The sequence below is a fragment of the Myotis myotis genome, unplaced genomic scaffold (genome assembly GCF_014108235.1).
Source record: "Myotis myotis isolate mMyoMyo1 unplaced genomic scaffold, mMyoMyo1.p scaffold_m19_p_5, whole genome shotgun sequence".
Classification (NCBI taxonomy): domain Eukaryota; kingdom Metazoa; phylum Chordata; class Mammalia; order Chiroptera; family Vespertilionidae; genus Myotis; species Myotis myotis.
In genome coordinates this window covers 90596171-90618734 of record NW_023416357.1, presented here as the reverse complement: position 1 = coordinate 90618734, position 22564 = coordinate 90596171, and the positions used below count along the sequence as shown (strand labels likewise).

Sequence of the window (22564 nt, the reverse complement as noted above, 5' to 3'; positions counted from 1 at the left end):
CAGAACATGGGCCCACATTCTGCAAGCATGTCAAACTTGTAGTTCCCACAGCCGCTGCCCCTCCTGACTGAGTTACGCCCAGACTGTGCCTCTCATTTTTGTTACGATTGGTCTTATAGACATTGGGGTTTGGGATTCTTATTTTGGGGTCTAAGCTGAAAGATAAGCCATTCTTGATTTTTATTACAACTTTTTAAAAAAATTAATTAAAGAGGGAGTCATAAAGATTCAATAGTTTCTCATCCCTTTTTGGCGTTGAGGAAACTGAGTCCAAGCAGATGTTAATCACTTACCCGAGGCCACATGACAGGGCACAGCTGAGTGGCTTTCTCCTTGTGGACCACGAGTGCAGCTTCTACTGCTTCTTTTGACTTGGCCAACAGGGAACTCAGAGCCACATTTTCAGGTCCGGTTTAGTAACTGACCTTCTGGCCTATGTATCTTTATCCTACTTCCCATCTTGTTCTATTCCTGCCATTCCTGCCTTTACTTCTTATTCTAAGTTATTTTCCTCTAGTCCCAGTTTTTAATTTATATTTTGTAATTTTGTATTACATATTTCTTGGAGTCTACTGTAGATTCTGTGTGGATGCATAAATACAATGTAACGGGTTTTAGAAGTCCAAGAAGGGCCCAATTGTGTGCTGGGTGAATTGTCATAGACTTAGACTGTGGCTCTGTCCTCACCACTTGCCTTGCCATATCTCCCTCCCCCCCCCTCACTCCCCCCCCCCCCCAGCTTTTACCAACAATAATGTATTTTCCTTCCCTGGCCTAGGCTGATGGCTTCAGCCTAGAGCAGCTATGACGGGTCAGTCTGGTGTCAGGAGGAGGGTGACAGACTCTGTCCTCAGACAGGCTGCATGGGGGGATGTGGGGAAGGGGCAGCTTTGCTACCTGCCTGGCATCTGGGTCTTGGTTGCAGAAGGAATTCCAGGCTCTCCTGGCTTCTCTTCTGTCTCCTGCAGGTCCACTGATACGGCCATTGCTGCGGAGATCTGGAGAGAAAACTCCCAGCCGGCGTTTCTGGCTTGTTTGATTTTGAACATGTTCCCTCACATGCCCTCTCTCTCTCTCCTCACCTTACCCTTCCAGTCCATGGTTTTAAAACAACCAAACCCCAAAAGTCAAAACAGAGGGGCCATTTTATGTATCTTGGCTGTTTCAGGCCAGAGAAGGGAGCTCACAGTTTTTGAGCTCTTACTCTGCACAGCTAATGTGCTGTGTTCTTTGTGTGAGTGTCTGCTTGTCTTTGATTTCAGAATAACCTAGAAATGGATTGCCAGGCCCTGTATGCTCTGTTCCTGGCTGATTTCTCTGACTGCGTCTCCCTGCCTTGCTTCCTCCAGATGAACTGGCCTCCCTTCACCCCAGTTCTCTCCAGTCTCTCTCCCTTTCCTCGGGCTGCTCTCTGTGCTGGGAAGGCTCATGCCTCCTGGTCTTTGCTTGGCTGGCTCCTTCACACCCCAGATCTCAGCTGAGGTATCCTTTGAGGCTTTCTCTGATGCTGAAGTAGACGAATCTCTTACAGAAACCTTCCTTTATAGCACTCTTCAACACTTCTAATACTTTTTTATATGATTTTTTAATATATTTTTCATTATGCTGTAACTTCCATTGGAAGTTTCATGCATGTGGACTTGTGTGTGTCTTATGTACTGTTGTATCCCCAAGTGTCTAGCACAGTGGTTCTCAACCTTGGCTGCACATTAGAATCACCTGGGAATCTTTTTAAAATCCTGATTTCTGGGCCCCATCCTCCGGAAATTCTGTTTCTTTGTTACTAATGTTGTGGCCCCACCCATAACAAAGAAACAGAATTTCTGGAGGATGAGGCCCAGAAATCAGGATTTTAAAAAGATTCCCAGGTGATTCTAATGTGCAGCCAAGGTTGAGAAACACTGGTCTAGCATATAATAGGTGTACAATAAAAATTTGTTGAGTGAACTGATGCAATCCCATGATTTGATTGTTATTGTTGTGATTATTACTAACAGCTACTGCTTATCAGGTGCTGACTTTGTGCCAGGTGTTGTGTTGACTTAAAAAAACACACAAAACTAGCCCTGACTGGTTTGGCTCAGTGGAAGGAGCGTCGGCCTGAGGACTGAAGGTCCCGGGTTCGATTCCGGTCAAGGGCATGTACCTTGGTTGCGGGCACATCCCCAGTAGGGGGGTTGTGTAGTTGGCAGCTGATCGATGTTTCTCTCTCATCGATGTTTCTAACTCTCTATCCCTCTCCCTTCCTCTCTGTAAAAAATCAATGAAATATATATTTTTTAAAAATCTAGCATCTTATTTAATTCCACAATGATCCTAGTGGGGTGCATTGTATTATCCCAGTTCCTCAGAAAGGGAAACTGAGATTCAGGTCTTTGCTCATGGTCACCGAATCAGTTGGTGATAGAGCTGGGATTGGAACTCGGGTTTTTAATAGCAAGGCCGTGCTCCTTCCACTCTGCCACTGGGCTCCTCTCCAGAGCAGTCCTTGCGCTGCCAGGACTTACTGCTTGGCATCTCCCAAGGCATGTGAGTCCTGCGGGGAAGAAGGGCGGAAGGGAAGGGCTTGCCAGGTGGGAAGCCCCTCTAGGTGTCAGCTAAGAAGGAAGGCTGAAGAGGAGGTGGGGTAAGGGGTCTTGCTTTCCATAGCTAGGCTGACAGGATGGGCTGGCTGGGAGCTGGGCTGTGGTTGGGTTCACATCATTTTCTTAGTCTGCTTGGCCGCCATAACAAGATACCACAGGCAGCATTGATGGCGCCCACTCTGGAGGCTGGGAGTCTGAGATCAGGGTGCCAGCGTGGTCAGGTTCCAGGGAGGGCTCGCTTCCTGGCTAGCAGAGGGCCGCCTTCTCGCTGTGTCCTCAGGGTTGGGAGAGATGGACAGGGAGGGAGGAGGGCCCCACCTTCATGACCGCATTTAACCTCAATCATCTCCTTAACAACCTTTCTCTGGAAACAATCACACTGAGGTTAGGGCTTCAGCATATGAATTTGGGGAGGGGAAGGGTTGACACAATTCAGTCCATAGCAAGTCCCCAGAGAGCTTTGGGGAGCCAGGATTTGGGGCCAGACAAACATACCTTTAAACCCTGCCTGGCCCTGGCTGGTTTGGCCCAATTAGAACGTTGGCCTGAGGACTGAAGGGTCTCAGGTTCGATTCCCAGTCAAGGGCATGCACCTTAGGTGCAGGTTGGATCCTTGGCCCTGGTCAGGGCGTGTATGAGAGGCAACCAATTGATGTGTCTCTTTCACATCTATGTTTCTCTCTCTCCTCCCTCCCTTCCCTCTCTCTAAAAATCAATGGAAGAAATGTCCTTGGGGTGAGTATAAAAACAAACAAACCAACAAAAACCCTGCCTGGTCCTTTCCTAGTTGTGGGACCCTGCTACCATAATCTGGCTGCTTCATAATACAATTATTTTTATTTGTATTAGTTATTGTCATTATTTTTATTCTCGAGCAGGCTGAATATAACTTTTCTCCCTCTTTTTCCCCCCCCTACCCTTGAGTTGTTTGGAAGTTATTTTTAAAAGTCTTTGAAATGTCCTTTCTGTATTTGGCCAAAGCAAAATGGAAATTGATGGCGTTGTCACACCGACGTCCCCCTCCCTCCGGCTGCCTGGCTGGGGGAACCACTCAGGGAAAATGTGGAGGTTTCTGTTGAGGGCGGCTGGTTTGCTATTGTGCGTACGTTTCCTGTGAGACCTGCTCAGCTCTCTTCTAAAGCAGGTTTTTTTTTTTCCTTGTTCCTCCTTTTTTCCTTTCCTGCCAATGTCAGGTCCTCTGTGTCTCAGCTGGATTCAGAGATTCAGGCAGCAGGCATCAGACCCCAATCTGGCGCTTCCAGCGGAAAAGCCTTTCAGTGCCTTCCTTTTGACTTAGAGTAACATCCAAATTCTTTATCATGACCATGGATCCTGTCCCTTTCTCCTTCCCTCTACTCCTCCAATGCCCCCCTCGCCCCTCCCTTAGCCCCAGCCTCAGGGCCTTTGCATAGGCTCTTCTCACTGCCTGGAACTGTGTTTCCCCTTGGTCATTGAAGTCTCCATTTATTGACATCTCTGCTCAAGTGTCACCTTCTTAAGAGCTCCTTCCCTGAACCCCAGTGGAAAATAACCCCCTTTTGCTATTCAGTCACAGTTGGGCATAACCTCAATCAGGGTTATCAGAGAAAAACTGGGGGCCCAGTTAAGTTTTAATTTTAGATAAGCATCAAATAATTTTTCTAGCATTGTATGGGACACACTTGTACTAAATGTTATTCATAGTGTAGCTGAATTTCAAATTTTAACTGAGTGTCCAGTATTTTATTTGCTAAGTCTGGCGGCTCTACCCTCTAGAGCAGCGGTTCTCAACCTGTGGGCCGCGACCCCTTTGGCGGTCGAACGACCCTTTCACAGGGGCCGCCTAAGACCATGGGAAAACACATATAATTACATATTGTTTTTGTGATTAATCACTATGCTTTAATTATGTTCAATTTGTAACAATGAAATTGGGGGTCACCACAACATGAGGAACTGTATTAGAGGGTCGCGGCATTAGGAAGGTTGAGAACCACTGCTCTAGAGAAATGTGTCGAAAGAATGAATGTGAAGCGCTTAGCACAGAGCCTGGCATACCGTGGCGCTAAGTGGATATCAGCTATCATCTTCATCTTCCTCCTTATCTAGTCACTTCTTGGAACTACAGTCTCCCTGCTCCCTTCCCCCTCCTTAGAGACAGGCGAGAATATGTTTTCTACCAGAGGAACATCACCTGGCTCCTTAGCAATAGCAGAAAATGTTCTCGCTGCAGCGTTGGGCCTGACTGCAGTGGTGTTTGGCAGGGAAACGCAGTGAGTTATCACAGAGCATTCCCTCCAGCGCTGGGTCATGCAAATATTTATTGCGAGCGTTAAATAATAAATGGAACAGCCTGCCCAATGGTAAATCTGTCATGTTTGGTTTCAGCCAGGAGTTGTGATGGCTCCGGAATTGCCGCCGGTTCCACTGCCTCCGCCTGCCCTCTGGAGGGGCAAGGCAAACAGCCCAGCTCTCCAGGGCGGAATCAGCAGGCTGATTAGACACCTGGAAGCCAGAGGGGCGGCGGGGGATGCGCAGCCAGGCAGGGAAATTGGCAGGTAAGACCAGGCTGCGGCCCCGGAACCCACGCTGATGAGATGCAGGGCAGGCCTGAGCTCCTGCAGTCAACGGTGTCACCACAGTTCTCAAGGGGCACCGTCTCGTTGTCCAGGTCTTGAGTTCTCTCTCAGTATTTCCCTCAGTGCTGATGTCAGCTTCACTCGGGCTCGCAGGCCAGAGCTGGTGGCTTTTGAAAGTGGAGTCAACATTCTGCCTCCTTTTCTAGGCTGAGTGGTGGGTGATGGGAGAGGAAGGAGCCTGTGTGTCAGACACTGAGAAGCAGTAATGTTTCTGGGGCCCCTGATGTGTAGAACTCAAACACGTGAGCTCTTGAGGTGTCAGATCTGACTTGGAATCCTGACTCTGCCCTTATAAGCTGTGTGATCTTGGACAAGCGCTTAACCTCTGGGGCCCGAGTTTCTTGAGCTGTGAGGTGGGGGAATGATGGTCCCATCCACTATGGTTGCCGTGAGGATTACTAGTAAATGAGATCATGTAGGTAAAGGGTTTAGCACAGTGTCTGAGACCTGGGGAGTGTTCATGATATGCCAGCTCTAATGGGTAATAATGGTCCAGAGAGGAAATGATCTTGCTCAGAACTACAGACAGGGCTGCTGGGGTCAACCATGCGGGTGTAGTCACATCCCGGGGTATGGGGTGAACAGGTGTTCTGGTCACACGGTTATTGAGTGATGGCATTAAGGCTTCAACCTGAGATTTGATGGTTTTCAAGATAATGCTTTCTTCTACCCCTCTCTCCTGTAGGATGGTGGGAAGTGTGGCCCCTGTGCCTGACCCCAGTCCTCATGGTCTGGGATTGGTGGTGTGCACACAGTGGTGAGGGGTAGAGTTGGAACCTAGCTAGTGTCAGGCTGTGCGGAGTAACGACACCTCAGAGGATGTGCTTGGCTTCGAATCACTGAGAACCCAAGTGGAAGTGGCTTATACAGGCATGGCAGCCATTGTTTTACAGAGGGTGGCCTTGTGGTTAGTTCCTTCAGTGGCTTAGTTCTGTAATGGTGAATCCAGTTTCTTTCCATCTGTCTGCTCTTTTTGTCATTTGTAGCAGGTGGCGCCTTAGATCACTCAGCCATCCTGACACTGTGGTTTAGACCTTTGGTTCTCAAAGTGGGATCCCCAGACCAGCATCATCAGCATCACCTGGGAACTTGTTATAACTATCAATTACATTCTTGGACCCCACCCTAGACCTACTGAGTCAGAAACTCTTTGGTAAGGCCCACAATCTATCTTTTTATTTTTAAGTGTCACAAATAAGTTTACCTAAAATTAGCTAGTTACATATATTTTAAAAGTTTCAGAACCTCTGTCTGCCAGCGTCCGTAAACTAGAATAGGTTGGCATGGAACCTGCAGTCCAACTGAAGAGCATCAAGTGATCATCTGGGTACTTGCTGACACATTTCTCTTGTCACCAAGATAGTCACGAAGAAAACACATCTCTTGCCTGGGTGAGTGGGAAGAATCCCCTTTTACAAGAGCTCCTTAAAGCATCTATGAAGGAGAGCTGATAATATCAGAAGAGTTCCAGCACTTCTGCAACTGAATATAATTCCCCACTCTTCTCTTCTTGATTTAATTTCTGTGGCTCATGAAGACTTATTTCAATCTTGTTGAGCTCAGGACCAAATGCATATCTGAGGTTTCACAAACTTGTAAAGTCTGAACAGTAGCCTTTTTGCTTCTGGCAACATTCAAATTAGCATCTGGAAGGAGGCATAGCCAGTCTATCATCTGGTTCAGGGTTGGAGTGTATATTCCAGGATTCATGGCAGCATTTTCACTTCACTTCAAATAAAGGAGCTACGATACTGGAGAAGCAGAAGCTATGCTGTGCTGGGATGTCTTTCACATCGGGTGGGAGAAACATGTCACTCACTCATTGCAGTTAGTGGAGCTGCTCTGTTTGGTATTGCAGGGCAGGAGGTGGTCTCCTCTGTTGTGTCCTGAGGCTTTTCATTGAATTATTAAAAAAAATATTCTTACTGATTTCAGAGAGGAAGGGAGAAAGAGATAGAGACATCAATGATGAGAGAGAATCATTGATCAGATGCCTTTTGCATACCCCACACTGGGGACCGGGCCCACAACCTGGGCATGTGCCCTTGACCAGAATTGAATCCGGGCCCCTTCAGTCCACAGGCCAACGCTCTATCCCAGGGGTCCTCAAACTACGGCCTGCGGGCCACATGCAAATACAAATATTGTATTTGTTCCCGTTTTGTTTTTTTTACTTCAAAATAAGATATGTGCAGTGTGCATAGGAATTTGTTCATAGTTTTTTTTTAAACTATAGTCCAGCCCTCCAATGGTCTGAGGGACAGTGAACTGGCCCCCTGTTTAAAAAGTTTGAGGACCCCTGCTCTATCCACTGAGCCAAACCGGCTAGGGCTGGACCCCTGTTTCTTGAAGACTGCCATTACCAATGCTTGAGAACATCTTGAAGCAAGCACTGGTGACGGCTTCAGCAATGTCAGAGACTGCTGTAGACAGAGCAGTAACATCTATACATGGGTCTCTTCTAGGCGACCTCCACTGAGCCAGGGCACAAGCTGTGAGGAAGCATGTGAGTTTGGATAAATGATTGGAGAGTTGTAGGGTAAAATGATGGTTCTGTTTCCCATCTTCCCAGAAGTCCTATTACTGTGTCCCCAATAATCATACGAAAGTCAGGTGTCTGCTTAATAGCCAAAATTTTGAGTAGTTCTACTTCCGTGTGTTTTTCTGAATCTTTCTAAGTTGTTTGGATGCTGGAGCCTCTGGCTGGATACTTGCTTCAGTTTTTATTCCCCTTAAAATTATCTTTGATGGCTCTGAGTTCTGGGGTCCAAGTCCATACCCCCGTGAGGTTTCCCAGTTTACACACTAACGCACAGCCTGAGTGCATGGACCGTGCCTATGCTTGCATTTTCCAAGCGCATCTGCTGGTGATGGCACTTCACACTTGTTTGGAATCACAGTTAGAAATTTTCCATGTAGCATAAACAGATATCCCCCGTAATACCAGAGCTGACTGCTGGTCCCTTGTGGTAATTCTTTTGAAACCTGTGGTGTTTGAAATTTTGTGTTCCATATGGAGAGGCATTCCTTAGAAGCTGGTAGTGGTGATCCCAGGACCGCTACACAGTCTTGGTCCAGGATGCCGAGCGCAACACCATTTTGAGCCTTCCCAGACACTACTGTCTTGAGCAACAGTGATCTCACTCCCCTCTGATTTTGATGATTTTTCTGGGTCACTCGAATATATTGGTATCAAGGTTTCATATATGCATCCATCAGAGCTTAATGACGTTGAAGAGGTGAATTTCGGACACACGGATGCAGTAAAACTCTGTTAACAGATCTTTCTTCTTGTTTAAGTCAGAGTGTGTATTTGCTTAAGCCACTTGAGTTAAACATTTGTACATAAAGTAATTTCCATGTTTTCCAGTAATAAAGATTAAAACATGATGCCTAGGTACCATGAAACACCATATCCACTTAATCACTGCTTCCTCAGGATAACAGTTTCAGTTTTCTGCTGGGACTCTGCAAGCAAGGCCTCTAACCCACACACGCCCCTTCCCTGGATGGCACCAAGGGCCCATCCTTCGTGTTGAATGTGTCTGTGTACCTCAGCTGACAGCGTAGCTTTAAATACTTAATCCAGGTTTTCATCTTCATTATTCCATAATCTCAAAACCTTGTTGTCCTGAATAACAGTATACTCTCTGGTTTAGAAGTTGCACACAGCTGGGCGTGTATCATTTGACCTTGTTTTACTGACCAGCTAGCTGCCCAAGGGTTTCTGCTCAGAAACCCAGCAACATTAAGATAACACACACTATTCACAGAGTCAATTTCTGACTATAAAAACAACTAAATTTACAACTAAAATGATAGTCTTCAACACATTTCCTACATTAACAAAAAGACAAATACTGTATGATTCCACTTAAGCAGAGCAGAATGGTGGCTGCCAGGGGCTGGGGGTGTGGGGAGGCCCTGTTCAGTAGGTGCAAAATTTCAGTTCTGCCAATGCAAGGAGCTCTGGGGATGGATGGTGGTGATGGCTGCCCAACACGGTGACTGTACTTAGTATCCTGAACTGTAACCTTTAAAAAGACGGTTAAAATAGTAAATGTTATGTTATGTGTATCCTACACCAATTACAAATATAAGAACTTTAAAAAATAGTTAAAATGAAAACATAAACAATAGTACGTTTGAAAAATGGATTCCATTGTGCCTTTGAACAGGGTCCTGGGAAATTAAGTAAGCTGAGCTGGGATCACGCCCGTGCACATCCTCCACTGTGCTCCTATGCGGGGCTTGCAAAATGTAACTCCATTCGGCAGCCCAGGTGAAAACCAAGTGTCATCAGAAGTGTCAAAGCAAGCAAACAGCATAGGGGACTGTTGGCACCCTGTCCCCAAAACTTCAGAGGTGATTGATTATCTAGCTTCTTAAAGAAACAAGAAACTATATTCAGCAGCCCACAAAAAGAATTCCCCTCTACCCCACCACCAGAAGTAAAGCTGCCTAAAAGGTGTGCCTTCAGCTTTGGGCGTGGGGCATGTAGATTTTCTGGGACTGCACTCTAGGGTTTACAGCGCGAAGTTGGCAACAGATTCTTTTTTTTTTTTTTTTTTTTAATATATTTTTTATTGATTAAGATATTACATATGTGTCCTTGTCCCCACGTTACCCTCTACCCCCCCCCCCCACCCCCGCTCATGCCCTCTCCCCCCCGTTGTCCATGTCCATTGGTTAGGCCTATATGCTTGCATATAAGTCCTTTGGTTGATCTTTCCCCCTTACCCCCACCCTCCCCTACCTTCCCTCCAAGTCCCGACAGTCCAATCAATGCCTCTCCGTCTCTGGATCAGTCCTTGTTCATCAGCTTATGTTGTTCATTATATTCCACAAATGAGTGAGATCCTGTGGTATTTATCCGCTCTCCAGTTCCATCCACGCTGTGGCAAATGGTAAGAGTTCCTTTTTCTTCTTCCTCTTCTTAAAGAATACCTTTCAGCATTTCATATAATGCTGGTTTGGTGGTGATGAACTTCAAGCGTACCAACATCAGAATTATAGGGGTACCAGAAGGAGAGAGAGGGCAAGATATTGAAAACCTTTTTGAAGAAATAATGACAGAAAACTTCCCCTACCTGGTGAAAGAAATGGACTTACAAGTCCAGGAAGCGCAGAGAACCCCAAACAAAAGGAATCCAAGGAGGACCACACCAAGACACATCATAATTAAAATGCCAAGAGCAAAAGATAAAGAGAGAATCTTAAAAGCAGCAAGAGAAAGACAGTCAGTTACCTACAAGGGAGTACCCATACGACTGTCAGCTGATTTCTCAACAGAAACCATGCAGGCCAGAAGAGACTGGCAAGAAATATTCAAAGTGATGAATATCATTCAGAATAGAAGGTCAGATAAAGAGCTTCACGGATAAGAAAAAGCTAAAGGAGTTCATCACCAACAGATTCTTAATCAAGATTCCCATTAAGATACCAAGAAAACGAAAAACCCAACAAAACCCCACAAAACTTTTCCCCGAGGGAAGAAGTGTGTGGACACAGGGATAAACCAGTCCCCGCCATGTCAGCCGTCCTCTCTCGTCCAAGCAGTCTCCCTTCAGATCCTTCAGTGGGCAGCTGAGCTGACAGAGATCCCAGGAGGGATCTTGGCAAGTCTGTCTCTGAGGTCCGAAGCAGAAGCACAGGTTTCCTTTTCTTTCCGAGTCTGGCCCACGTGCACTTAGACGCTCTGTGCCTACAATTCGGAAATACGCCTCTCTCTCCAGGAAAGCAACCAAGTCACATTCCAGACCTCATTCAGGGAGCTGAGAAGCCACACCGGCTTTCCAAATAGCTCGCTTGCTGCTCACCCCTCTTTTTCTGAGGCTGCGAGAAAGCCCAGGCCCCTACTCTGCCCTCAGCAATGGGGAGACAGCAGTGGGGTACTCCTGTCCCATCGCCCTCACCTCAGAGAGGACGAGTGTCCTGCTGCTGTCCTTGACTGAAAGCTGGGCTGTTCTGTCTCTCTGCTCCATGCGTAGAAGTCTGCCAGGCCCAACATCCCAGGGTATTGCAGACGACGTGAATTCCTCCTCCAGGGCTGCCTGCCGTCTGGGCAAACCTGTGGACCACCACGCTCCCTCCCGCAGGCTTCCTGCTTTGTCTCTCCACGATCTGTATTTGAATACGGCCTCCATATAATTCCGGAGGACACTAGACCAGGGATTTTTGCCTGTGAGCAGCCAGATAGTAAATGTTTTAGCCTTGTAGCCATTCCGTCTCTGTAGCAGCTACTGAACTCTGCTGTTCAGTGTGGAAGCAGCCACAGGTAATAGGTAAATGAAGGGGAGAGATTTGAAATTCATATAATGTCAAATGTCAGGAAACACTATTATTATACTTTTGATCTTTCTAACCACTTAAAACATGTAAGAGCCATTTTCCTGGGCTGCACAAAAGCAGGCGGTGGTCCGGGTTTAGCCAGCACCATGGTTGGCCAATCCTGACTAAGACTGACAAGATTCATCCTTGTAACTGGGAAGGACCCAGCTTCCCTTGCAACAGAAAGAGCCCCAGTTCCTTAAAAAATTGAGATCTAGTTTACAAAGACGAAGGGGCACGTTGCTGTTGTATGTCACCTGCAGCGTTTGTTACAGCAAGCTCCCAGCTTCTGGTCAGCAGAACCATTCTTGCCAAGAATCAACTTACTCAGTGTCTTGCTTTTAGAGTCTAGACTGTTTTATTTCTTAGGCAGCTTTTTCATCTTTCCACTGAAGACAGTCTTCATTGTCCTGGAAAATCTTGACATAATCCGTTCTGATACCCGAAACTCCAGCTATTAATCCCTGGTGGCATCAGAGCCTGGGAAGGTACGGTACATGCGTCCAGGACAGTCTTTCAAGCTCCTGCACTTCCTTTGTGAGCCTCTGAGATGGAGTTCCCTACTGCTGTTTTGTAGACCGGGCAACTGAGCAATGGAGTATCAAAAAGGTTAGAGACACAGTGTCTAGAGCTACAGTGCAGCTTCCCAGTTCTGTGATTTTTCTGCCAGTTCTCTGGGCTACTCCCTGGAGGGTTGACAATTCTGTGGTCTGGCTGTTAATTTGAGACCCAGCTCTAGCCCTCTGTAAATAAGATGATAGTTAGAAAAAGGGAATTCTTTGTTGTTTTCATCTCTCTGGAGAATAGAGAGTTGAAGTCTCTGCAGTTTGACATGAGCCAAACTGAATTGTTTCCTCCCAGAATCCACATGTTGAAGCCCTAACCCCTAGTGTGAGGGTATTTGGAGATGGGAGTGATTAGGTTTAGATGAGGTCATGAAGGTGTGGGGCCCTATGGTGGGATTAGTGCCCTTATAAGAGACCTCTGGTCTCTCTGCCATGTGTGGACTGCCGGCCTTCAGGGTCTCTGTTGTTTATGCCCCCCACTCTATGGTACTTTGTTGTGGCAGCACAAGATGACTAAGAGCATGGGGCCTGGGCCTGGCCTGTCAGGAATATCAGATTGCTCAGAATGAAGGATGAAAGGTGAAAGCTTAAAAGCTTCTCAGTTTGGTGCTCTCCACCCATTATCACTGTCAGTACCTTTAGTTCAGAATGTGGGTACACCTTGTGTGGAATTGAGAGGATTGGAATTCATAGAAGCTATGGTAAAAATAGCATCATAGATCATCACTGTCTTTTTAGAACTTGCTGTAATTATTGCTGAAGCTACAGGAAACCATGGTTTAAGCCAGCCGTGGGCAAACTACGGCCCGCGGCCCGGATCCGGCCTGTTTGAAATGAATAAAACTAAAAAAAAAAAGACCGTACCCTTTTATGTAATGATGTTTACTTTGAATTTATATTAGTTCACACAAACACTCCATCCATGCTTTTGTTCCGGCCCTCCGGTCCAGTTTAAGAACCCATTGTGGCCCTCGAGTCAAAAAGTTTGCCCACCCCTGGTTTAAGCAAATAGGGGGTATTTTCCGCCTATAGCAAGACATCTGGAAGTGGTAGTGTTGGGGTTGTTTTTGTGGCCCTGGTTAGCATCCCTGAGATTCACCAGGCCTCCGTCTCAGGCTCATCTCATGCTGCCTGGTATGGCTCTAGCCTCATCTGACAAGGTCTAAAGGCAGGTCTGGGGGGTGATGGGCATGTGGGAGTTCAGACAGTTTCTCCTTGTATTAGTTTTCCAAATCACTCCAAAATGTAGCAGCTTAAAACAACAAACATTTATTCTCTGTGGCCAGGAATTCAGGTGTCCCTCAGCTGTGTGGTTCTGGATCAGGATGTCGGCCAGGGCTGCAGTCATCTGAAGGCTTGACTGGGGCTTGAGGACCTGCTCCAAGGTGGGTCCCACACACGCCATCAAGTTGGTGTTGTCAGCTGGGGCCTCTTCTCCATATGGGACTCTCCACGGGGCTGCTTTAGTGTCCTCACAGCCTGTCACCATGGTCCCCAGAGGGTGTGATCCGAGAGCACAGGAGGAAGCCACAGTGCCTCTCATGCTCTGATCCTGGAAGTCACACATTTTCACTTCTGCTGTGCCCTGTTCATTACAGATGAGTCACTACATTTAGTTTACATTCTAGAAGAAGGGAATGAGGCTCCACAGTTTGATGGAAGGAGTATCGAAGAATTTGTGCACAAATTTTAAAATCACTGCACTCTTTATCAATCTCCCCCCCCCTCTTTTTAGTCAGAGAATAAGATCTTTTCCAGAGGGCTCCATCCCTTACATCTCATTGGCTAGTCCTGGCTCATATCTTCCCCCAAACCAAGGCACTGAGCCAACTTTCCTGAGGTCAGAAACCTTGAACAGAACTGGGGTTCTGCTAGTAAGAAGAACTGGGGTGGGGAGGATGACTTTGGATGGCTATTGACAATGTCTGCTACAGTACTTTACATATTTGATCTTTAGTTCTCCTAACAACCTTGTAAAAGTATGTTTGATACCCATAATTTGCAAATACGGAAACTATGGTCCAGGGAAGTAATTCCCCTGAGGTCATACAGCAAATAGGGTGGGAGGACCAGGCCCATCTTGCTCCAAAGCCACACCCTCTCCACTGTCCCATCATAACGGTGGCTCTATTGGGAGGTGGGTGGATTTCGATGCCCAGGGGACACTCGGCAATATTTTGAGGTATTTTTGGTTGTCACAACTGAGTGGAGTGGGGAGAGTCCAGGGTTGCCCCTGAACATCCTCTGATGCATAGGACAGCTCCACAACAGAGAATTATTTGACCCAAAATTTCAACAGTGTTAAGGTGTTAAGGTTGAGAGCCCCTATATTAGAACAAGTACTTGGAGGGAAGGGGTCATGTTATCTCAGTCACTTCTGAATCCTCTGTGCTGAGCCTGGTCCTGACACATTGTAAGTGTCCACATTGTGAGACTCAATGAATGCTGACTGAGTAGATGAGCAAACTTGCCACACGGAATTCCGGAATCCAGGAGGCATAGGCTTGGAGAAGTGCAGGATCGTGGCGGGTAGGGAGTAGCATTCCCTTCCCAATGGACTCCTCCAAGCCCCCAGCTTCCTTCAGTCTCCGGAGAACTGGTGGGGACATTGGTCCAACACAGCCTATGTTCCCCACTTGCCAAAGGGGGCTGACTGATGGATGGTGGTCAAGGTTGGTCACCTGTTTATCTCTGAGATCCTGGAAATAGAGGGACCAAATAAAGAAACACTTCTCTGAATCTACCCATTTTTAAATGGACTAACCACCCAGGAGGAAACAGTAATTTATAGCTTCCTACCCTTCCCTCCTTGCTCTCTCTCTGTAGGCAGTTGCTAGTGCTTCAGGGCAAAGATAATGAAATTTCCTTCTTGTGTCAAACTCCTTTTCCCAGGAGTCAGAGCCCCAGCATCAGCCAGGGTGGAAGACCTGGGTTCTGGGAGCCTGAGTCGGAGGCGCAGGGTATGCACACAAGTTCAGCTTCCTGGAACAGGCTGGGCTGGCAGTGATTGATAATTACCTTGCCACTGACATTTCATTGCCCGCCAGCTCTTCATTGGATGTTTCTGTATCATGTCAGGATATGAGAAAAAGCAATAGTCTGTAATGGATAGGCAAGACCAGTTTTTTTCTAGACGTCAGTTTTTACAGTAAAGATAGAGCTTGAATTTACTCTAAATATGTCTCTGGTTTGGCACCACCAGCAGCATGTGTATCATATCCTCACAAAACTCAGAGATTATTGTGTCCGTTTTGCAGTTGAAATGGGCTCAGAGAGGTTAAGTGGCTTGACCAAGATTCCATAGACAATTAGAGGGATAGCAGGGATTTGAACCTAGGATAGTCTGTTCACCGCCCACAGCCCACAACCCTGTAGTCTCCAAGTTTCCAGGGCTATCGGGCTCTCAAGCCGTGCTCTGGTGGTGAGTTGGACCCCTCCTCCAAAGTCTTGGCTACTGCTAGAGATGGAACGTTTGTGCACTTCCCTCTCCGCCCTCCCAATTCATATGTTGAAGTCTTTTTTTAAAAAAATATATTTTTATTGACTTTTTACAGAGAAGTAGGGAGAGAGATAGAGAGTTAGAAACATCCATGAGAGAGAAACATCGACCGGCTGCCTCCCGCACCCCCCCTACTGGGGATCCAGCCTGCAACCAAGGTACATGCCCTCCACTGGAATCGAACCTGGGACTTTTCAGTCTACAGCCCGAGGCTCTATCCACTGAGCAAACCGGTCAGGGCCATATGTTGAAATCTTAGCTCCCATTGTGATGGTATCTGTGGGTGCGGCCGTTGGGATTAGGTCATGAGGGTGGAATTGTTTTAAACCATGTCAAAGCACAGAATTCTCAGAACAACGCTAACTGAAGATCCGTAATAAATCCTGGTGGTGAGGACATTGTCACAGCTAGCTCCTGAGTTACCTCCATTCTCAACCTTTGACCCTCCCATCTTCATATGAGCAGAGGACTGCTCTCACAGGACCGAAGTGCTGGTGTTTGCTCAAAGAGAAAGGAAATTTAAGACTGAGGGCTAGTCTGGAAGCCATAGCCATGTTCTGAGAAAAGTTAAGCAAATTGTTGAGTTACATAATGTGATGGAGGCGTTAGCTGATGCCATGTTGGTAAGCCTGCTGTAATTTATGTCTATCAAATCAACACATTGTCTACCTTAAACCTACACAATGTTTTACGTCAATTCTATCTCAGTTACAAAAATTACCTTTGACCAGGGCAGCAATTTTCAGCCTTTTTCATCTCATGGTACACATAAACTAATTACTAAAATTCTCTGACACACCCAAAAAAATATTTTTGGCCGTTCTGACAGAAAAGAGGTATAATTTTGATTCATTCACACTGGATGTTGTTGTGTTGGCTCTTGTCATTTTTTCATGTGACAGTACCCCTGACCAAATAGTCAGGTATTGCATGTTTTAACAATTCTTGTGGCACACCGGTTGGAAATCGCTGGACTGGGTGGAGGGGGGGATGAGGAAAGTTAAATAAAATGACGTTGAAGGCAAGTTTGGGGTTCCACTAAGAAATGTATGTCTCCCAGAGACATAGACTCCCTCGCCTGGCAAATCTCTGTCAGCTCAGTAAAAACCGTCACAGCTTCGTGGCTGCAAAGCTGACTTTTGTTTCCATGTGAACTGCTCTTAGAAAGGCCCAATGCAGATCCGGAAGATCAGGGGCAGGTCAAGTAACTTACTTTCTTGAAACAGGCTACCAAACACAAAACATATGAGGGACAGTAGACATATATTTTCACATCGGTCTCCTCAGCCCTGCTTTCTCATCGGTGCCCTTTCCTTGGCCTCTTCTCTTGGACCTGTGAGGGCTCTTCTCAGGCTTGTTATGGGGAGGTGTGGGTGGAAGAGAGAGCTGGCCTGTGGCTCCTCACGGCCCCATCACAGCCACTTTCCTGTGTTCTGGGACACCTGAAATCTGGTGACTGTCACGTGGCCAGCTGTCAGGGAAGCTCAGCCGTTCTCTGCTGGGGGTCTGATTTGTGGAACAGACTGAAATCAGACAGAGCCCGTGGGGTCCCGGTGGGTGGAGCTCTGGCTCTCTGTGCTGCTGGCAGTGCCATCTGGCTGTCCTGGAGGTGCTGAGGGGTGTGGCCTCCACCTGGATAGTGTCTGGGGGAAGAGCTGGCAGAGAGCTGGGAGGCTGTCGGGCTGGTAGTTGTTGGGGACAGAAGCAGGTTCAGAGAGTGCTGGGGAGGCGTGGGCAGCTACTTCCAGGGCTCTTGGCAACTATGTCAGAAGGCTATTTCCAGACCGCCTCTGTCTGGTCCCTCCTCCTCTTCCCTCATTATCTCCTCACTGCATCTCTGTGGCCTGAGACTTTCCCACCAGCCTAATGTAAGGCCGTGGTGTAGAACAAAAGCTAGGTTGGCTCTGTGTACAATGGGTGAGACCATTTGAGAATGAAAAGCAGCTTGTCTGAGCCTGCTCAAGCTCCATCACAGAATACCACCGTCTGGGTGGTTTAATCAACAGACATTGATTACTCACAGTTCTGGAGGCTGGAAGTCAAAGACCAGGTTGCCAGCTAACTTCATTTCTGGTGAGAACTCTCTTCCTGGCTTGCAGATGGCCATCTTTTTATTGTGCCCTCACATGGCTGAGAGCTCTCTTTCTTTCCATCTTCTTATAAGGTCATCAATCCCATCATGAGGCCCCATCCTAGAGGCCTCATTTAACCCTAATCTCCAAACACCATTACATTGGGGATTAGCACATTAACATGAATTTTGGGGAGGAGGTACATTCAGTCCATGACACTGAACTCCTCCCTGTCCCATGTGTACGGAGCTGCCAGTCTTGCCTGGAGGCTTAATGTCTTGATAAGATATGAGGGGAACTTTCCATAATATTCACCCAAAAAGAATGGGCTCTGCAGAGGTCATTCTATCCAGGCCCAAGACCTCAGGCTGTTGAAACCAGAGGCCAAGGTCAGGGAGAGAGTCAGGAGTCTGCAAGGCAATCGGAAGAGGCCGGAACCCAATGGAGCCTTGAGGAATGAATGAGAGGGCTTGAAGGCAGAGGGAGGGGAATTGTGGGCAGGAAGCGCCCAGGTAAAGGCCTGGAGTGGCAGTCGGGATGGAGGTGTAGAAGCTGGTTTGCATGAACATATAGTGTCAAATAGAGACCCACTATGCAGGGACAAGCATTGGATGCTTTCCCGTACCAGGCTTGTCCTTCCTGCAGAGCACAGTGATGTCCACTCACCTGTTCTCCATCCTGGCGGGCCTTGGGTGTGGTGAGGAGCAGAGGAATGCGAGCCAGAGGCCAGGGGCTCAATCCTGGCTCTGACTCCTTTCCAGCCATGTGACCTGGGGGCAAACCACTGAGTTATCAGAGCCTCAGATTCCTCACTAGTAAAATGGGGGAAATGCCTCATTTGCTCTCCTGAGGGCCTTAGGTGATGATGGATGAGGAAGTGCCTGGTGATCAGTAAAGACATTCAGCCATATCTTCTGAGCATCTATTATGTGTCCCAAAACCAGTTGCTGGGGCCCACAGAGGAGTCTTGGGTGGGTGGCGGATGAATGGGCTGGTGGGTTCATGGCTGGAGCCTCAGACCTCCACTGCCACTCGCCTGCCCTGGGTCGGCCAAGTCACTCTGGTCCATTTGCCATTCTGGGGCACCTGCTGATCCTTGCATGATTAGAGCTCTTTTGTGGGTGCTGTTTCCTCTCTGTGGAGGCCATGGTGGCTTTGATGGGTCCAGCCATCCTCAGACTGTCCCACTGGCATGGGAGGTTGAGGCTTATTACTGTCAGTCCAACAAGTATGTCTGTTCATCCCATCCACCCACCCATCCATCCTAAGCCTGAAGGAATTTCAGCTTTGGAAAGGACTCCCTTTATTTATTATTTTTTTAAAATTGATTTCAGAGAGGAAGGGAGAGGGAGAGAGATAGAAACATCCTTGATGAGAGAATCATGGATCGGCTGCCTCCTGCACGTCCCCCACTGGGGATCGAGCCTGCAACCCAGGCATGTGCCCTTGACTGGAATTGAACCTGGGACCTTTCAGTCTGCAGGCCGTCGCTCTATCCATTGAGCCAAACCAGCGAGGGGAAGACTCCCTTTTTTTGTAAGCAGAGACTGAGCCTGAAAAGGGGAACATTTCTCAGCATCAATGACAGGTCCTGTGCCAGGGATTCAGGACTGGGTCGGATTTGTCTCTGTCCCCATGGATTAGGCTTGATATGACTTCTCCCGAACCTCCTGAAATCCAGAGCTATCTTCCCCATCTCCACTGGTATCCCAGCCCAGGCCACCACTAGCAGAAAGGTTAACCATGGCACTGCCACTGTAGTCTGAGAGAGGGCACCCTTCTACCCTCCACTGACCATGGGCTTCAGCTGCCAGCCAGCCAGAGGGTGAGCAGCTCCAAAGCACAGGCTAGAGCAGGGGTGGGCAAACTTTTTGACTCGAGGGCCACAATGGGTTCTTAAACTGGACCGGAGGGCCGGAACAAAAGCATGGATGGAGTGTTTGTGTGAACTAATATAAATTCAAAGTAAACATCATTACATAAAAGGGTATGGTCTTTTTTTTTCAATAGTTTTATTCATTTCAAACGGGCCGGATCCGGCCCGCGGGCCGTAGTTTGCCCACGGCTGGGCTAGAGCCTGCATTCTGGGTCCACTCTTGCTACCGACTCTCCTAGGCTGTGCTCTTTGAAAGCCACCCAGAGATGGAGATTCGCCTGCAAGAAGTTGACTGGATGGGGGAGCTACATCCATAAAGGAGTGAGAGAGGCAGAATTAGGTGAAGGAAACGGACTATGATGAGGTGGTAGCTGAGGTTTCAGCTAACCCCACTGGGAGCTCTGAAGCTGGGAAAGACCTTCCATTTCGTGTCCACCACTGACAGGTAATCATGTGTGGACTGCTCCCTGGAGGCGTGATCTTGGGTGAGGCAGCTCCCTTTGGCCGAGGGAGATTTCTGGGGGGGACTCAGTGGTGAGCCATAAGGAGTCAACGCCCTTGGCTGTTGGGGAGCGGTCTGTGCAGTACCATGAGGTGGCCACCACATCCACTGTCCTTCAAGGTCACTGTCTGTAACGTAGAATGAACTAGTGATGTGCCCAGGACTCTCCCTTCTCCTACAACAACCCTCTCCGTGGCTGTGGCTGTGGCTCCTCATCTTTCATGTTGATTCCCTGGCCAGAGTTGACTCGCTCAGTGGAGGGCAGCTCACTGGGGCCGGCCCACTGTCATGCCTGTCTTGATGGCCACGGGTGAATGGCCAGTTATAGGCACCTGCACTAACCTGGTACAAATAATTTTCCCAGGTGGTGAGGATGTTTCTGTGTGGAACAGACTGTGTTAATCAGCACTTCCCTGAGGATGGGTGGCCTCTATGGGAATCTTGGGAACTTTGGAGCCTGGGCAGAAGGTCAGCTGCGGTGGGAGAGGTGGATCTGGTGTGCAGAGGGGAAGAGATGGAAGACAGGGACCCATGAGCCTGGTGATCTCCAGGGCCCTGGTTTCAGCTGTTCCTAAAGCTCACCCTCTTCCCTGCCTTTCCCATTTTAATAAATCCCCGTTTTTGTTTAAGTCACTTTGAATCAGGTTCACCCTTTTGTCAATTTTATAAATTTCCAACTTCACAAACCCCTCTAGGCCGGCTTTAGAGGTCACAGCTGGGGAGCCTAAGGGCTATGTCCAGCCTTCAACTATATTTTGTTGGGTTGGTATGTTATTTAAAAGAAAATCTAGTTTCAGTAATACATTGAGCTCCATAAAGACAATACTGGGCACTGTAGCTGGAGGGGCACTGGGCTACTGAGGAAAGATAATTAAATATGGGCAAAGGCGATCCTAAGAAGCTGAGAGGCAAAATATCATCATATGCTTTTTTTGTGTGTGCAAACTTGCCAGGAGGAGGCCAAGAAGAAGCACCCAGATGCTTCTGTCAACTTCTCAGAGTTTTCTAACAAGTGCTCAGAGAGGTGGAAGACGGTGTCTGCTAAGGAGAGGAAAATTTGAAGACGTGGCAAAGGCAGACAAGGCCCGTTATGAAAGAGAATTGAAAAATTATATCCCACCTAAAGGGGAGCAAAAAAGAAGTTCAAGGGTCCCAAAGAGGCTTCCTTCAGCCTTTTTCTTGTTTTGTTCTGAGTATGGTCCAAAAATCAAAGGACAGCATCCTGGCGGGTCCATTGGTGATGCTGCCAAGAAGCTGGGCGAGATGTGGAGTCACTGCTGCCGACGACAAGCAGCCAGATGAGAAGATGGCTGAGCTGAAGGAGAATGTGAAAAGGAGATTGCTGCACACTAAGCTAAAGGGAAGCCTGAGGCAGCAAAGAAGGGGGTCGTCAAGGCTAAACAAACAAACAAACAAACAAAAATAAAAAACAAGGCTAGAAAAAGAAGAAAGAGGAGGAAGATGAAGAAGATGATGATGTATAAGTTGATTCTGGTGCAGTTTTTTTTTTCTTGTCTATAAAGCATTTAATCCCACTGTATACAACTCATTCCTTTTAAAGAAAAAAATTGAACTATAATGCTGTGTAAGATTTGTTTTTAAATTGCACCATGTCTTTTTTTTTTTTTGTATAGTTACCACACTACTGAATGTGTCTTTGGCTAGCCCTGTCCTGGTGACATTTTCAGTAGCCGCTACCCTTGCCTGGTACAGGTTGGGGGTTGTAAATTGGCATGGAAATTTAAAGCCGGTTCTTGCTGGTGCCCAGCACAAATTCGTTATATATGGGGATAGTATTTTCTCATTTTCAGTTGTCTCTGATGCACCTTACACGGAATAATCGTTGTTTGTTATTATAGACTACAACTCTCTAATTTTAAAAAAAAGCCGTAGCTGTTTTGCTGACACTCTGAACTCTTCTAAGTAAATACATTTTTTTTTTAAATTATAGAAATCCGGTTGTAATAATTTAATAATTGGGGATTTACATAGCATCTGGCCTTTTGGAAATAGTTGGTGCATGTAAAATAAGAAACAGCCAGCCCACCTTTCAGTGGGCCAAGCACTCCAGTTTGCCACCGACCCCGCCATCCCCTTTTGCTTTTCATTTCTTCCTTTTTCTTCATTCATGCACCTGCCTGTGCTCTGCAGGCATCTTGGTTTGTGGATCCTATTTTATACAGATTCCTGAATTGTGTGCTCTTTCCAACTTCAGGTTCCCAGAGGAACAGATACTGTACATTGTAGAGGGAACAAGTAAAGTAGGCGAGAACTCTAGGGAAGCCTAAGGCCCTCTGAAATCCCAAAGACGTACAAATGTACGTCATCATCATCATCATCATCATTATTAATAACGACTGAAGGGCAGGGGACAAGGAACTTAGGCCCCAATGCACAGCCCTCCACCCCCAGTCCCAGAAGGGTACTTGCACCATCGCAGTGGCATTTATCACTGGCATTAGCAGGTATAGCTAAACTGTGTCAACTTGGAAATGCAAAATGTTTGCCAAATGAAT

The 22564-nt window shown here is 47.3% G+C and overlaps 2 pseudogenes; one reads left to right on the top strand and one right to left on the bottom strand.

Annotated features, from left to right (window-relative positions):
- Positions 1-7528: 7528 nt before the first annotated feature.
- LOC118656548 lies at positions 7529-13588 on the bottom strand (annotated as a pseudogene).
- Positions 13589-20925: 7337 nt separating this feature from the next.
- On the top strand, positions 20926-21532 carry LOC118656547 (annotated as a pseudogene).
- Positions 21533-22564: the final 1032 nt, after the last annotated feature.